This window comes from Limulus polyphemus, unplaced genomic scaffold, assembly GCF_000517525.1.
Source record: "Limulus polyphemus unplaced genomic scaffold, Limulus_polyphemus-2.1.2 Scaffold806, whole genome shotgun sequence".
Classification (NCBI taxonomy): domain Eukaryota; kingdom Metazoa; phylum Arthropoda; class Merostomata; order Xiphosura; family Limulidae; genus Limulus; species Limulus polyphemus.
Window position 1 is genome coordinate 125909 of NW_013666416.1, and position 15836 is coordinate 141744.

The window sequence follows — 15836 nt, forward strand, 5'->3', positions numbered from 1 at the left end:
AGGGCGAGCATGTTTGGTGGGACTTTTTTTTTTTTGTATGACTACAATTTAAAGAACATTGACTTGCAGCTTTAACAAGAAATTACAAATAAGGTACTTATATATACTTGTAGAACTACACCTCATAAAGTACTGACACTCGTACTCCCCTACTTTATTCAGTGAACTTAGGGTCAACTAAATTCAAACATTAAAATTATCAGAAGGTGAAATTTTATAGTACAGAAAATATAAAAAAATCAAGACATGCTCACAAAGAAAAGGCACTAGCGGAGGTTTTATAAGCAACAAATTATCTTGTTTCACCTACAACTAGGCCAGTAAATTATTTTTATGGTTAATCGAATACATCAAATTAGATAATGAGCAACTAAAATAGGAAGGTGATGAAATAAGGTCTTGGTTTAATGCCGGGGAAAGAAAATGAATCACTAAACAGTAGCCAAACAATGTTTTTGTGGTTTAATTAAGACTTAGAAGATGATAAACTACCTCTCTAAAAAAAGAAAGAGTATCGACAAGTTTAATCAAGCAGGTAATGAACTATAAAAAAAAGATAGTCCTAATGAGCTTAAGTGTGAAAATAATGAATTATCAAACAAACGTCCATCCAATTAAACTTATATGTGTTGAAGTGGAAGGATTATGCCTAAAATGTGAATGATATACTACATAATAGAAGCACTGAAGTTACTGCCGAAACACTACGTTATCACAAAATTCTTCAAATTAAGCCTTGGGCTGGCCCTTTTTTTTTATGTCTGCACATGTGTTATTTATGCGAAAATTATGTTTGCACATATCGGAAGTTATCTTCTGGTGTTAGGCTACGTTGCTGTACAATACATTTTTGTTAACAACAAAGCTATACAATGGGCTATCTGTGTTGTGCCCACCGCGGATACTGAAATCCACTGGTGGCTGTGCAATAAATTATTTTATGCATAAAACATACAATGTTGCGAACGAGGATTGAGGGGTCTTGGAGACAGCTAAAGTCTGAAAGATGAGAAAATAAGCCCTAGAATATTATAAGTTATTGATTACAGACGCTTGATATCAAGAGAATTTATTAAGTCATCCTATACCGAAGTATTTTATCACACAAATATTATATATATGTATATAAGTGAAACATCAATAAGATTCACCTGTGGATACGAATAAAAAAACATGGAATATCACACTTTTTCCCCTTTCTTTTATTAATTTCTTCGCGACGACCATGGATATGATATTCATCTTTTTTTTGGGGGGGGGGGCACCCTGTAAAGGTTTCTTACTTGTATAAACAAATTAAACTTGTACAGCCTGTCTAGGTTACCAACCTGGCCAGGCGAGGCCTAGTGGTTAGAGTATTGGACTGTGAATCGAAGGATGTAAGACGTGATGCCGCTGATCACGCATCGCTCTTTCAGCTCTAAGTCCGGTTATACGGCTCAAAAAGCCAGGCATTGGCCTTTCACCGATGAGCGATAGTGGTTGGCTGCCTTCAGTTGTTCAAAATTAGGGAATCTGTTCAGTACCTTTTTTAGGCTTGTACTGTTGCCATCTAGTGGTGGCGCCCGATGGGTCAGCGGTAAGTTTGCAGACTTACAACGCTAAAATCCAGAGTTCGTTTTCCCGCGGTGAACAGAACAAAGATAGCCCATTGTTTAGCTTTGAGCTCAAAACAAACGAACCGAAACAAAAATGAAATATCGTCTTATGACGAGCCATAGAGCCATGATAAAGTATAAGCTTAAAAGTCGGTCTTAATAATGTGTCGTTTCAGAAGAAAAAAAACTCAACATCGTCTGAATTACATGACGAACTACTTTTATCAACATGGAATAAAATACGTAAAGTGTTCTAGAATAAGAATTTCAAACTAATTACCTGTAAAAAGACTTGGTAAATATGTGTTTAATATCGTTGTGCTACTTTGTTAATGTCACGTCTATTATTCAACGTGTATTGTATTACTGTGCCACTTACAATTTTAATTTGACGTAAGATAAACGCGATTCAGTACATTCAGTTTCTTTAAAAGTGCATAATTATTTCTCAAGTATTAACGATGTAACAAGATAAACCTTCGTTACGTATAAAGGCCTGTAATTTAGAACAAGTTTGTCGATGTGACTGGTACTATAAATTATACACGTGGTAACTTTTGTTTTGTGTCTGTTTCTTGGTTTGGTACTACTTTTTACATATCGCATGTAGTTGAAATGTGAAGGGAAAAAAGTTCTTCGAGACCCCCAATCTCTTTAACACTTCAATAAAATTTTCTTTCACATTATATTTCGAAGATTTACAAATTGTACAATGGTTGCTGGTAGACATTTCAACTTGTAGTTTATCAGTAAGGAACATCCGCCAACTCTTTCGTTGCCACGTTTATATACAACTCTCCTGATACCAGGTTTACTTTTTAGATACACAATAAAAACAAAATGTCATATTTGTTATAATATTTCAATATTTATCTGAAACTACAAACTGGTAAGTTTAAGGTTATGAGCTTTCTTCTTGGTGGTACAAAATTTTACGTTCACGCTTAGTTTATATTGGTCTTTTCAAGGCTAAAACAATGGTTAGTGACTCATATATGTGCCTGTGGCAGTGTTCTAGAGGATATATATATATATATCTGTTCATAGCAGTGAAAATGTTAACAGTAACCGAGATCGGAGTTCTGTAAACAGTGAGCTATTAAAGATGCAGTGCTCCCCCGTATTAAAGTCAAAATGTAAATCGTAATTTCATATAGATAAAACGAAACAAAACTGAATTAAAGGTAGTTATTTCATTACATGCTTTAGACAGTGTTAAATAGCTAAATAACTATGATTTAAAAGCCTTATATGGCTAGAGAGAGTGTGTTATATATACTATACACTGTGAGGCTACGGATTAGTTCAAGGTTCGCACCACCACACCGTTGCACACTCTCTGCATATACATCGTTGGATGCGTTATAACGTCATTCCCGTTATTCAGTTCGAAGCCCTTGTGACAATTGTGCTGTTAACTGGCTGCCTTTTCTTTGGTCAGTAGATCGAAACAAGTGAAGGTTATACTTGAACCCTAGAGTTCTCTAGACCTGATCGTTTATTCCATATGTCGCATAAAGTACTACTAAGTTAATATTCCTTGTCAGCTGCAGATAAAGGGTGATTAACAACACGAGTGTTGCGAACACTCTGTAAGGCGAACCGTATAAAATATATGGGAGAAATATTTTGCATACATGCATAAGTAATCATGGAAGTAAAGTCCAGTGATTTCTGTAAATAGCACAAGAGGCACCATTATAGCAACTACCTTTATTGTTACGTCTACTCTGTCAGTGGTATTTTATAATTCAGCAGGTAATATCTACACAGAAATCTTCTAAATGTCGGTTGCAATAGCATCATTCAGTGGAAGTATGATTTCCATGTTTTTGCAATAGATCAAAATCTCCTGAACGTTCTATAACCAACAAGTATGAAGTTACAGGGAAGCACAGACGCCAGGCGTGATGATCCTTACCAAAAGTCTGCATAAACAATGTCTTTAACAAGTGTTGGAATGGAGCAGGGCACCATCCTGCATTAATGTGACTTGCAGGACACATCCACGCCGTAAGCTTTTGTTTGATAAAAGAGTGCAACAATGAAGTTAACGTTGTCCAGTAACTATGCACATCGCCAAGCCCCAAGGTGTTTATTCCTCAAAGAAGAAACGAACAAAACCCTTATAATATGAAAAAAAAAATAACCATCATCTGTCTGTAGGATGCACCATAGCCAGTTTTTATCAACTGCACTATGAGCCAAGAACTCCAGTATATACGGGGTTTTTAGGATTCGTAGTTGTGCATCTTCAATTCTAAGTACCCTTAATGTATAGTGGGAACTTTGATGTATGATACGCACAGCTTGACCGATGTAGTACATCCTAGACACTGCTTTCACCATAGATGGGTTCTGCAGTAAGGGTTTCAGTGATGTTCAACATCCGGACTACTGGTGTTTGTGGACGTTCTTACTTGTCTCGCCGAATTTGTAAACCAGTTTTTTGACAATTGTTGTGCGTAGTTCACATCTTGTGTTGTTCCTGCAGCAGTATACCACGATAATAATAATAATAATTTATAATAATAAAAACCAGGGTTCAATACCCGTGATGGGCACAGCACAAATAGCCTATTGTGTAGCTTTTTGCTTAACTACAAACAAACAAACAAGCTACGGCATAAGACAAGTCTCAAAACCAAACAGTCGATTTATGGAGTTTCAAAACAAAAATCCTTAATATAAGCTTTCATACTCAACCTTTATATATATACTTGATTGTCACGTTCTTAAAAAATTGGTATCGATATGCGCTAGCAATTCTGAACGTTGTCATCAACAAACTCAAGTGAACGAGGTCCATTAGACCTTGCGAAAATAATCTTATACAATACTGAAATGTTGAGGATACGTAACATAGAATGGCTAAACTGCCTCTCCCAATTGATTTTAGACTGAGGATTATATTTGAATGAATAAAACCATATTAAAAAGAAAACTAGATAAGATAACTTTACTGGAAAAAAATGCCCTTTTAGGTGAACACAGAGATGAAAAACTTTGCTCTCAGATTCTAACTATATCCTTCAGCGAGATGTTCCACCATTTCTGTTTCTTGTTTACTATGCCATAATCTTTCACATTTTGGGTTTAATCCCTTACTAAGGTTACTATGGTTTTTAGTCTTTAGAATGCTCCCACCCCACCCCTACTTTGCTTTGCAGAATGAGGCAAGTACAATTAGTCAAGCGTTGTATCAAAAATAATTAAAAATCTTTCCTATTACTTAATAGTTTTATACGGACTAGTGTGAGCATTGTATTTGAAATATTATTAAGGCTTTTTCCTCTGGAAATCCGTACTGAGTCAGTTAATAATTTAAAAGCTAAATATTTATAGCGTTTTAATATTCAAAACACTTTCTCGACAAACTTGAAAGACTCCAGACTTCACTAGAAATTGTCAGGACATTTACCATATAACTAAATTTCTTCAGAGTCTAATATTTTTCATTTTCATATAGATCCATTATAAAAGTAATAACACGAAAGCAACAATACTTTTTAAACTATATTTGGATGGGTGCAAGTAACTGTTACTCTAAACGATTTAATGCTAATCTTCAGAGTGAGCCGAGTTCGGTCTCTCTCCAGTAGATTTTAGTTCATAAACTCACATTTTAATTTAAATACATGGTGATTGTAAATTATTTTAAACTATTATATCCGAAAAACTACTTTTTTCTAAGAGAATTAAATCTCCCCAGAAGCACATTGAGAATCACAAGTTTTAATTAAGGAAGTTTGAATATGATATAGAATGTTTGAAATAGTATGTTTTCCGTTATTCTCAATCAGTCACTACAAGCATCATTTGTTCTAGACAGTATTTGTTGATGATCTTCACAATCTTATTTCTAATAAGCTTTTTCTGATCCTTCATATTTCGTGAGCTATTGTGAATAGCATTCATTCCCTTTGAAGAAACCCCACAACTAAAAATTTGGTGATGCCATGTCCAAGGATCTCGCTAGCCAGCTCTCTCTGTTTGAACGGCTTACGATTCTGTCGTCAGTGAAAGAGTCTGTTAGAAGAACATGACAATAGATGTTGAAGAGCTGCTACATCTTGTCGGAAGGTGACGTTCTCAACTCCTCATATTTTTCCATAACAGACTTTATTCACCGAAATAGTTGGAGCATGAACAATTTCATCAACAACGCCAAAGAAATGAGGATTAATGATAAAAATGCTGGTGAAGCAGCACACTACAGCAAATTTAGGATCACGAATAGTCTTCTGGTGAACTGTGTGTGTGGGTTTTCATGGACGGATATGACAGAATTTCTTGGCTTTGTATATTCACTAAGATGAATGTGAGCTTCGTCTGTCCAAAGAATATTCAAGTCACGTTTTATCAATCATCGACTTGGCTAAAACCCAATGTATAAAATTAAGTCACAAAATGAATCACCATCATTTAGTTTGAAACACAAAATAATAAAAAAGAAGACCAACAAAAATTACATGAATTAAAATGACGTTATTGTTTTATATCGATTTTATTACAAGGTTACTTTTTGTGTGAGTATTAAAAGCTTTGGGCATTAGTGTTTTGTTTATGTTCTTTGTGACAGATAAATTTCTCTATAAACACCTTCTTCCTTCTCAACTTGATCTTGGATGATCTGAGTTGCCTCCTCTACTGTTTCCACAGATACAGATAGCCATCCACAATGAGAAGCATCTGATTTTACTTGAGTCGAATTAAATTCGTAACATCCTTATGGCAGTCGTAAACAACTGGGCGTTCATTTTTCTTTGTAATTACCTTTTGACCAAAGTAAAATTACCATTACTTTGCTATCATAGTCATACGAAGTTGCACACTACATGACACGCATTTTATTGAAATTGCTTATCTCCCATTGTTGAAAGAGAGAGAGAAATGGACAAATACAGCAAAGTTATCGTTTGCGAGAAAAGCCATTTCGGTGTATATGGTTTTGAAACACTCTATGTCTTGTCCAAACTGTCCTTAATAAAACTTATGATGTGCTGCTGTTACAATTTTCTTCACAGGGTCAAGTCGTTTTTAAGATATAATTATTTTAATGATGAGGTTTTCTTTATAATCACTTTACACATGGTTGGCAATTCTTTTAACGAGAGTAGTGGCGTGGTTGCAGAGGAGAGTTACAGGCACCTCTTCACGAGTCAGGCCTAAAGGCGCCAAGCTAGTCCTGGGGTGCCTGAATAAGGTCAGTGAACGCCAGAAAAAAAGAAAAATAAACATCTATAACTACACTAGATTGTGACGGTATTTACGAGATATTCGTGTACATGTTACCCGAAGTTGTAACTAAAGAGCATTTGCAATCTTAAGGCAGAAAAATCGCTTTTCTCGCAAAGTAACAGTGCTGATTTTCTTCTTGATTTCTCTCTTTCATCACTATACGTGTGAAATAATTTTATTTCTTACCTGGTATGATAAAAGTAAAATCATTGTTGTAAAATTCTGATAATTGTAAAAACGTGTAAAATTTCAGATTATAAACTTGCAATTCTTTGTTACAAGTACTTTTTTTTTAACTTACACCAATTGTACTATAAAATGTTTCTGTTTACTTTGCAGGGTGGGTGGAGGATGGAGCGCCATTTTAGATGCTAGCCACACCTGCGATCTTCTAGCCACCCCGCCACTGAACTAGACTATCCTAATAATTGTATACTGAGTCTAAATATCCACTACTCGAATGCTAACTACTTAGCAAATGGAACGCCATAAATAAAATGAGAGAAGTACACGCTATACTGGTATTCTCATACATGTAACTATACGATGAATTTAACTATTTCATTTATCACTCACTAATTAGTTTAAAATTGAGAATTTAGTAATAACGTTCTATAAAATAAACATTAGAAGCAAACTAAAAACCATCTTTACCAATGGGTGATGGAAATCGTACCTGGCACACAGAGAGAATCATTACGACTATAGCTTCACATAAACTTGCATTGAGGCTAAATCGGTCAGTTTGTTTGTTTGTTTGTAATTATGCACAAAGCTACACAAGGGCTATCTGTGCTCTGCCCACCACGGGTATCGAAACCCGGTTTCTAGCGTTGTAAGTCCGCAGACATACCGCTGTGCCACTGGGGGGCTAAATCGGTCAGTGAAGTCTCGCTCCCAAAACGTTCTCCCATATGTATGATAGTGTTAACAGTGGGGTGAGAATGGACAAAATTGACATTACTTCAAACAATGGTTAAAGTTCACCTATTAAACATGTTATAGAAATTACTTTAAAGAAAAGGATTCTCTGGCAAACAATATTATATATATATATATACAACCGACAAATATTTTGGATTCATGATTATCGGCTGGTTGTCACAAAACATTTTCCGCACGTTGGAATCGTGGATATGCTATAAGGAGTGATGATCAAAGCCTGCTATTCGCTCAGACAAGAGTAGCTCAAGAGCTAGATGTGGGCGTTTGTGAATAATTGCCTTCCCTCTGGAATCTAGTCTATCAATTCAAAATTAGGAACGGCCATGCGAATAAACGAATAAATGAAACAGTTGTACCAGCTGTGAGTATACAAAATGTGATATTAATGTCTTCGAAAGACCTGTATAACACGCCTCAAGAGGTCGCTGTAACAACAATTTTGTGACACATCCAGATCTGCTTTAAACAAGGGTGGAAGTTTGAGAGACGTGGTTAGAATGTAGAAAGGATACATAAAAATAGCATGAGAACTTCACCTGGCGTGCATGATACAGATTAAAGTAAACTAGACTAAGGTACTAGTTGGGGGCTATTGGACGTACTTTTTACATATAAATAAATGTTCTTCAATTAGCTAAAGTCTGAGGAATTAACTACTTCAACGAACTAACGCAATAAATTATTTTGTTGAAGTAATCAACGTAATTCTCCTAGTCCTCTCCTCTGAAATTAACGGAAAAGAAATCACTTAAACGAACTGACTGGATAACCATTTGGACCAGTAAATGAACTGACTGGATAACCATTTGGACCAGTAAATGAATTCACTGGATAACCATTTGGACCAGTAAATGAACTGACTGGATAACCATTTGAACCAGTAAATGAATTGACTGGATAACCATTTGAACCAGTAAACGAACTGATTAGATAACCGTTTAGACCAGTAAACGAACTGACTGGATAGCCGTTTGAACCAGTAAACAAACTCGATAATTATTTACACTAATCAGACAAAACTTTATGTCACTCATGGCCATCTGATTAGTCAAATATTCGTAAAATCAACACCTATACGAATTAATCTCGTCGTGGTCATAACGCATCAATAAATCTTATCTTAAATCATGTAATCAGGTAATTAAACCAAAAACTTCCATGATGTCCCGTGATACCTATCTGTACCAATAAATCATATTATGCTGCAACTGTACCAATAAATCAAATCGTGGCGCATCTATACCAAAAATTGCATCGTATTCAGTATGTAGCAATAAATTATATCATGACTCATCTATACGAAAAATCACATCGTATTCAGTCTGTAACTAAAAAAATCATATCATAACTCGGCTATACCAAAAATCACATCATATTCAGTCTCTAACAATAAGTCATGTTGTGACTCATCAGAAGCAATAAATAATATCGTGAATCATCTGCACCAAAATTTATATCGTGTCCCATTCGTCCCAATAAGTCATATCATAACTCACTTGTACCAACAACTCATACCATGACTGTCTGTACCATAAATTACATTGTGACTCATATTTACCAATATATCGTATTTCATCTGCACCAAAATTCACATTGCGATTATCTGTATCAAAAGTCACATCTTGATTAGGCTACCCCCAAAAATAAAAAAAACGTAAACCACCTGAAACAATCACTGATGCTCATAGGTTAAAAACACCGTCTGTGCCAATCACAAAAACCAGTAATGTATTAAGTGACAGTATATTCATTTAATGTTTTCATTAACATTTGTTTATATATATTTGGTTTTAACCTAAATTGGCTCTTTCAAAGCCTTGTTTGTGAAATTTAAGAGATGTATTACAATAAATAAGTGTGTATGTCTGTGCGTGTGTATAAGTAGCAAGGTTCTCAATCAGTACTTGCCTTGTATGAAAAAAATGATAAAAAATTAACTATTTTTATCCAGTTAGACCTGAAGAAGGCTGCAGCTTACTCACGAAATAAAAAATGAGTGATATTCAAGCTTTTTCTCCATAATTAGTTTGCCACGTTATGCATTTTTAAGTAATATATATGATAATATTGTTGTATTAAAGAACAAGATATCATATTACATTGTTGCTACATTTTTTTGTTGTTGTTTTCTTTATCCAACTGGTTTTAAAGAGGGTGTAGCAAATCTACTTTGCAAGTGTGAGGTAATTTACAGTAATTATTCAAAATTATGATTACATTTTAACACGTTATTTTCTAATACAACCAGTATCGTATAGAGCATTTGGGCTCATGATGTTTAACCTTTTTAACTGTTTAAATCGAAGATTATTAGCTATAAAAATGCAAGTAATAGTAAAAAAATTCCTACTTACGTACTCAACTATGAAACAAGAACAGCCTTGCTGCCACTACCTTAACTTGTCACTCCCAATAGTAATACTCAAGACAAATATTTTTGGATCCTCTCTCAGATCACCGTCAGTTTGAAACGTAATCAATAACAGATTATGCAAATTTTTATGAAGCTGGGTTTTGTTGTAAAGAACTATTCTGTTTTTACTAAATACAGAAACGAGCTTAATCCACTCGAAATATTACCTCATGCTTGCTTGCCAGTTTGTGATTGTCATTACGTTGTACTTCTGGCAGGGAGCCAATTCACCTGTCCGTGAATAATAAAGTAACCAATCAGACAACAATATGCTACTGAAACCGATAATTTTTCTCAAGTTTTACTCAAAGCTCTCCACTACGGGATACATGCCAGTTTATCGTCATCACTTTTTCCAGCATTTCACAAAAATATCGAGTTCATTTTTGTCATCAAATCACCATTACCCAAGTCCTAAATCCCAAATGTCCCCGTTTGTTCTTTTTCGACCATTTTGTTTCACCAGTTGTTGCTATTCTACCTACTTATTTCCACATCCGATTTGAGCAGTTTATTGTCGTTGCATATGTCAGGCTACTTACTTTTATCTAGTATATATTAAAGTAAGTATATGGGCGTGTGTTGTTGGACTTGGGATTATTCTACAGTAGGCGTCGGTGATTTGTTGATGATAAATTCAACGATAAATGAACAGGACGCACTCCACTTATTTTCAAAATAATATATATATATTTGGAACAAGTGAAACGTGCATGTACAACAAATTTTTCATACTATAGAGATTATAGGCGTATCATAAACACTCAATATAGTTGTCTTCTTGTCAAAGTCCACTTAGTCCTATTGAATTGCTTTAGAATTTCAGTTGACAAACTGGACTATATTTCTTCTATTGCTACCTCACTAGTATTCCGTGTATAATTCACTTCCTCTGTCAGCCGTGGGGGTGGTATAATGTGACGTTTAATCCCACTATTCGTTGGTAAAAGAGTAGCCCAAGAGTTGGCGGTGTGTGGTGATGACTAGCTACCTTCCCTCTAGTCTTACACTGCTAAATTAGGGACGGCTAACGCAGACAGCCCTCGTGTAGCTTTGCGTGAAATTGCTCAGATTGCGAGTCGAGCTCCCTAACCACCTGGACATGCATAATTGAGTTTCATTCTTTTATTTGCTCAAACCTTTCCGTTTTCGAGTATGCCACCTTTTTTCCACGTTGACTGACTTTTCAGCGGGTTTTCTTATTATTCCACTGAAATAATTTTGTTTAATCAAATCAAGTCTTGTGTGTCAGGAGATGAAGAAAAATAACATTATCCTTCACTGCCCCTGGATTCCACTTGAATATTTACTTTGCAAAAATAATAAAAGCACGTTATTATGTTGTATGCGTTTTCTCAACAAGGCTATGTAACTTCCTTCCTGTCGCCTGTAAACATTAGAGTAGCGCTACAGCAAGCTTAAGTTTTTTTTGGTTTTGTTTTCCTTTTGCTTTTGCTTTTTTTATCAAAACAACAATTCCATATTGTGGCTGCTAGAGATAACGAATAAAAGTTCCAGTCATGAAGTTTTAGTATACGATATTGCACAAAACAGTTTTACTATAATAAGAACACTACTCCAAATAATCAAAAAATAATAATTGGAAACTGTAATGTTATACCCATGTCAAGGTAAACCACTGTTATTAAATCATTTCAATCGTTCTTCAGAGTCCATTGATGTATAAACGAGACATGAAGTCTGAAACAAAAATAACTAGTCATTCAACCTGTGCTTATATAGCTAGTATCGTACAGTCTTGCCTCTTTTAAATGAATCGTAAAGATTAAAGTGCTCCATGTTTTCATGAACTATAGGAAATGTGGTATGTGAAACATCCGAAGTGTTTCCTTTCCGTTTAGTTTAAACAGGTTAACATTTCATGATCATCAAAAATATAAATTATTTTTCACGTTTACTCTTTGGCGAACTCTCTCATGGAAGAGATCATTTGAAAAGTGTTTTAGTTATATCTATTGTGATATCTTTGTAGTGGTTAGTTCTTTCAGTCTTGTTCAGAATTTGTTAAATGATCTTCTTCTGATACAGACTTTTCTCCAGTTCATAGATCTGGCCAGTGTCGTCATATCTGACATATTAAAGTACCTAAATGAATATCCACTTTTTAGTTTCTTTACATTGTGTTCAATTTCTTCTTGAACTCAAGTCAGATATCAGTTTTAATTCTGCACAATACTTACTGCTGCTCTTCCTAATATTACAATTACCATTATTACATGTAAAGTAATCAATTTGACTGGGCATGGCTTAATGGTTAGTGTGCCCGGACTGTGAATCAAAGAGAGTTTTTTCGTTAAAGTCCACACAGGCTGGTTCAATTACTTTAGAACACAATTGACAAGACAAATTATTTTTATCTACTCTGTTATTCCAATACAATCTGTGATAATTTCACTTTAAAATTGCCACTAAATGCTCTTTATGGCTAAACTCACGATCACGCAGTCTAGATCTAACTATATCTATCGCACTATATTTTTGACGAGTATTATACTCCGACAGAGGTCTAGAACGATCCACACTCAACTAGATACTACGATGCAACAATACTCAATTGAAACAAAGACAAAAACTCAAAAGGTTCTAGTAACATGACACAATAATCCAGGTTTTTTCTTGTGTGCAGTTAATCACAAATTGTGCAAATGTAAATATATTGGTGCAGTTGAAAATTCGCCTACATAAGTAAGTTCAAGTGGATAAATTATTTAAAAAAATACTTAACATTATAAAAAAATTCAAATATTAGCATTAATTACACTTTATAGTTTTAAGTAAATTGCTATATCATAGTAAGTTTTTATTTTTTTATTTCTCTGGACATTCGTTATTAAAAATAAAATATATGATAATTTAGTTTATACTAAATGTGATACAAATAAGCATCTTTATCTGGAAATCCAACATAAAATAGCATATTTTGATTTTATCAATTTCCAAACAATAACATATATTAAAAATAATGGAGATGTGATGATATTAATGTAATCACATTCGATCGTTTTATTAATAGTGTATAATTTATCTTTATTCAGATACACATCTACATTTTTCTATAGATTCTGCATAAGGCAGCATATTCCTGGTAAACTTTATATGAGAAGGCCAAAAACACGCACTATTCAAGCAGGGTGAAGAGGAACTACTGTTTCTGGGCGCCCTTGGTTGTCTCTCAAACCCCTTCGGGGCTTGTTAGATTCTCAAACCAAAATACCTGCCAAGTTTTTTTTTCCTTTCCTATTCAGCTATCCTATAAAAACGAAAATGGTAAAGCGAGAGTTGGAACAGCGAAGAGAGAGAACGTAGTAGAGATTTGGTAAAAAAGTTAGGCGTAGCAATTTAACAACTCAGTTTACTTCTACTTCTTGTATTTAACCTCTTAAAGAAGGCTTGTTGTTTTCAAATTGTATAGGTTAACTTAAATTTCAATAACAAGTTTTTAACTACTAATTTATCAATGGCGTGTCTGCAGAAAATCAGAATTTATCTCCTCCAGAGTGGTCTCAGGAACTGTTTTAACCTAATTCTAAGACCCTATGAGAGAAAGCAAAATAGAATATGTTGAAATATATCAGCCAGATTACATCTGCCATATTCGGTGTCGATGAGGCCTTCCGCCAATGTCAGTGTTCATTATGCCAGGTTGGATCTTTCTTTATCGTGTTCTAATTCTAGTTAAGGTGTATTTTTTTTCTTTTTTATGTTTGGGGATGTGTCTTTAAGGCCCTTTGTTTAGTTCCTATTGGAAATTATAATACAAAAATAGATAAAATTGACTGTCAATTCGACGATCCTAACCACTTAAAAGTAGGGCGTTTTGGGAAAGAAAATAAGAATAATGGAATATCTTGCCTATATAACTGTATACGAGCTTATCTCACGTTTGGCAATCAACAGCCTAAATGAGTATTTTTACAGCATATTTTTATTAATATTAATATTAGATATTCACTAAGGTCACAAAAATTGTTCTGTACATACAACTTTGAACTTAATAAAATGTAATTAAATTTGAATCTGTTTTCCTATACCATTTGTTACTCTGAGATTATTTATGACAATGTATGTTCGTTGTACTTGTCATATCTAGAAATAATTATTTTATTTTTTATAATAAAACATTATACAGTGTTTATAATCTTAGATTATATTATACATTGTTTATATTTTTATTTAGGTAACTGCATTCAATCATCTGAAATGTATTTGTTAAAATGGTTAAAGAAATCCGCATCTATTAAATCATAGTTTCAGTCCTCCAAAAGATAATTCAATCAGTCTACAAATTACATTGTTACAATGTACTCCACCTCAACCTACACTAACTGATTTGAGTACTACAAATGAAAGTGCAATGAGGCACCAGCCAGCAACAGATTGTACTCATTCGCAACCTATATTGAGTGGTGAGAGTCCTTCAAATTAAAATCTAATCAGTCAACAGCCGATGTCAAAATTTACAGAATCACAGCACATTACACACTTTCATTCCAATGGGCGCCATGATGATTTTGTAATGTCTTTGTAGCATTTCCAAATATTGTCCAATAACAGGCACACAAAACAAAAATTCCAGCAATTACAACGTAAAAGGGAACTATCTTTGACCCAAAAACACCTTGAAGAACATCTTGAGTCACTATATCACAAGGAATGTTGCAAAGCCATGCGATTTTCACAGATATCACCTTCAAATGTTGCTCAAGAACAATCCACATTGGAGTTTTAATGTATCTAATCAGAATGAAGAACTGGCTAACCTCATTGGGTCTTTTATGTTTACTGTTTACAATGATGTTAAACAACTGACTCTTTCAGCATACACTTTTCCATCTAGAGTAGTTGCAAAAATATTGGCAGCCAGCTTCAACTTTAACAAAGGCGCATCTGAAGATTATCCAAGCATTGAAAGATTAACTCCAAAAACGCATAGTGAACTTTTATCATCAATTGTTTCCACAGACATTAAGAGTTCAAAGCTAAACTATTGAAGAACAATCTAGTTGCTCTTTCGCTTCAATGTGATGGATCTGTTGACCGAATGCAGGTTGATAAAATCTTTGTTTTAGCAAAAATAATTACTAAAAATGTATGTGTTGAAGATATTTTCTTGGGTGTATTGAACCTAATGAAAGAGGAGCAAACGGTATTTTTAATGCCATGAGAAATTATTATACTACAGGCATTCGATGTTGATGAAGAATATATATAAAACAGTTATTCTGTAATGTTTCCTCTTTGGTAATAGAAGGAACAAATGTTAACATGGGACAGAAAAATAGTCTTTGGACTTGATTAGGTAGCTTTATTGATAACTTATGTTCGTCTACATCGATGAAAAAAGATCCTATTATGAAAATCTGGTGTAGTGTTCATCGGGTTAGTCTTGCTTGGAAATCTGTGAGCAACTCCATTCCAAAAGTTTCACACATATTTCACTAGCTAGTATGTGTTTTTCTTATAGCAAAGCCACATCGAGGGCAATCGAATCCCTGATTTTAGCGTTGTAAATCCGCAGACTTACCGCTGTCCCTGCGGGGGACCAGCAGCTAGTAAAACTATGTATTTTTTCCATACCTATGTAGTTCGGAGTAGGGAGTAAGAGATGTTGCCACTGA

At 34.4% G+C, this 15836-nt stretch overlaps 1 protein-coding gene across 1 annotated transcript in view; it reads right to left on the bottom strand.

Moving 5' to 3' along the window:
- LOC106460630 overlaps positions 1-10246 on the bottom strand; it is a 24704-nt gene extending 14458 nt beyond the window's left edge. The window contains exon 1 of the mRNA XM_013920356.2: positions 10139-10246. The gene's annotated coding sequence lies outside the window, so the exon portion shown is untranslated. The remainder of the gene's footprint in view (positions 1-10138) is intronic.
- Between the last annotated feature and the right edge of the window lie 5590 nt (positions 10247-15836).